Below are 2,500 nucleotides of genomic sequence, written 5' to 3'. Positions count from 1 at the left end.
TCTGCTCTCATCCCCGTGCCCCTGGTACTCTGCTCTCATCCCCGTGCCCTTGGTACTCTGCTCTCATCCCCGTGCCCCTGGTACTCTGCTCTCATCCCCGTGCCCCTGGTACTCTGCTCTCATCCCCGTGCCCCTGGTACTCTGCTCTCATCCCCGTGCCCCTGGTACTCTGCTCTCATCCCCGTGCCCTTGGTACTCTGCTCTCATCCCCGTGCCCCTGGTACTCTGCTCTCATCCCCGTGCCCCTGGTACTCTGCTCTCATCCCCGTGCCCCTGGTACTCCTCTCTCTCTCTCTCTCTCTCTCTCTCTCTCTCTCTCTCTCTCTCTTTCTCTCCCTCTCTCTCATAGACATAGCTCACCTGCCTGACCCCCTCGTCTTTTCACAGCCACAGGGAGGCTTCCATCCTTACCAGGCCTGACCCCCCCTCATCTGCTCACAGCCGTGGGGAGGCTTCCAGCCTTTTCCAGGCCCCCAGCATGAGGAGCAGGGCTGGGTGCTGGCTCCAAGCCTGAACCCCTCGTCTCTTCTAGCAGCCACAGGGAGGCGTCTGGCCTTTCCAGGCCCCCCAGCCTGCTACTCGTGCTGGGGGCTGGCTCCAGGCCTGACCCCCTCATCTTCTCACAGCCACGGGGAGGCTTCCAGCCTTTCCAGGCCCCCAGCACGAGGAGCAGGCTGGGTGCCGGCTCCAGCCCTGACCCTCTCCTCTTCTTCTAGCAGCCACAGGGAGGCGTCTGGCCTTTCCAGGCCCCCCAGCCTGCTACTCGTGCTAGTGGCTGGCTCCAGGCCTGACCCCCTCACCTTCTCACAGCCACGGGGAGGCTTCCAGCCTTTCCAGGCCCCCAGCACGAGGAGCAGGCTGGGTGCCGGCTTCAGCCCTGACCCCCTCCTCTTCTTCTAGCAGCCACAGGGAGGCGTCTGGCCGTTCCAGGCCCCCCAGCCTGCTACTCGTGCTGGGTGCTGGCTCCAGCCCTGACCCCCTCCTCTTCTTCTAGCAGCCACAGGCAGGCGTCTGGCCTTTCCAGGCCCCCCTAGCCTGCTACTCGTACTGGGTGCTGGCTCCAGCCCTGACCCCCTCGTCGTCTTATAGCAGCCACAGGGAGGCGTCTGGCCTTTCCAGGCCCCCCAGCCTGCTACTCGTGCTGGGCGCTGGCTCCAGCCCTGACCCCCTCCTCTTCTTCTAGCAGCCACAGGCAGGCGTCTGGCCTTTCCAGGCCCCCCAGCCTGCTACTCGTGCTGGGGGCTGGCTCCAGGCCTGACCCCCTCATCTTCTCACAGCCACGGGGAGGCTTCCAGCCTTTCCAGGCCCCCAGCACGAGGAGCAGGCTGGGTGCCGGCTCCAGCCCTGACCCCCTCCTCTTCTTCTAGCAGCCACAGGCAGGCGTCTGGCCTTTCCAGGCCCCCCAGCCTGCTACTCGTGCTGGGTGCTGGCTCCAGCCCTGACCCCCTCCTCTTCTTCTAGCAGCCACAGGCAGGCGTCTGGCCTTTCCAGGCCCCCCAGCCTGCTACTCGTGCTGGTTGCTGGCTCCAGCCCTGACCCCCTCCTCTTATTCTAGCAGCCACAGGCAGGCGTCTGGCCTTTCCAGGCCCACCAGCCTGCTACTCGTGCTGGGGGCTGGCTCCAGGCCTGACCCCCTCATCTTCTCACAGCCATGGGGAGGCTTCCAGCCTTTCCAGGCCCCCAGCACGAGGAGCAGGCTGGGTGCCGGCTCCAGCCCTGACCCCCTCATCTTCTCACAGCCATGGGGAGGCTTCCAGCCTTTCCAGGCCCCCAGCACGAGGAGCAGGCTGGGTGCCGGCTCCAGCCCTGACCCCCTCCTCTTCTCACAGCCACGGGGAGGCTTCCAGCCTTTCCAGGCCCCCAGCACGAGGAGCAGGCTGGGTGCCGGCTCCAGCCCTGACCCCCTCCTCTTCTTCTAGCAGCCACAGGCAGGCGTCTGGCCTTTCCAGGCCCCCCAGCCTGCTACTCGTGCTGGGTGCTGGCTCCAGCCCTGACCCCCTCCTCTTCTTCTAGCAACCACAGGCAGGCGTCTGGCCTTTCCAGGCCCCCCAGCCTGCTACTCGTGCTGGGTGCTGGCTCCATCCCTGACCCCCTCCTCTTCTTCTAGCAGCCACAGGGAGTCTTCTGGCCTTTCCAGGCCCCCCAGCCTGCTACTCGTGCTGGGTGCTGGCTCCAGCCCTGACCCCCTCGTCTTCTTCTAGCAGCCACAGGGAGGCTTCTGGCCTTTCCAGGCCCCCCAGCCTGCTACTCGTGCTGGGTGCTGGCTCCAGCCCTGACCCCCTCCTCTTCTTCTAGCAGCCACAGGGAGGCTTCTGGCCTTTCCAGGCCCCCCAGCCTGCTTCTCGTGCTGGGTGCTGGCTCCAGCCCTGACCCCCTCGTCTTCTTCTAGCAGCCACAGGGAGGCTTCTGGCCTTTCCAGGCCCCCCAGCCTGCTACTCGTGCTGGGTGCTGGCTCCAGCCCTGAGCCCCTCGTCTTCTTCTAGCAGCCACAGGCAGGCGT

This window comes from Chaetodon auriga, unplaced genomic scaffold, assembly GCF_051107435.1.
Source record: "Chaetodon auriga isolate fChaAug3 unplaced genomic scaffold, fChaAug3.hap1 Scaffold_112, whole genome shotgun sequence".
In the NCBI taxonomy this organism is placed as follows: domain Eukaryota; kingdom Metazoa; phylum Chordata; class Actinopteri; order Chaetodontiformes; family Chaetodontidae; genus Chaetodon; species Chaetodon auriga.
Note: the sequence above shows the minus strand (reverse complement) of the source record.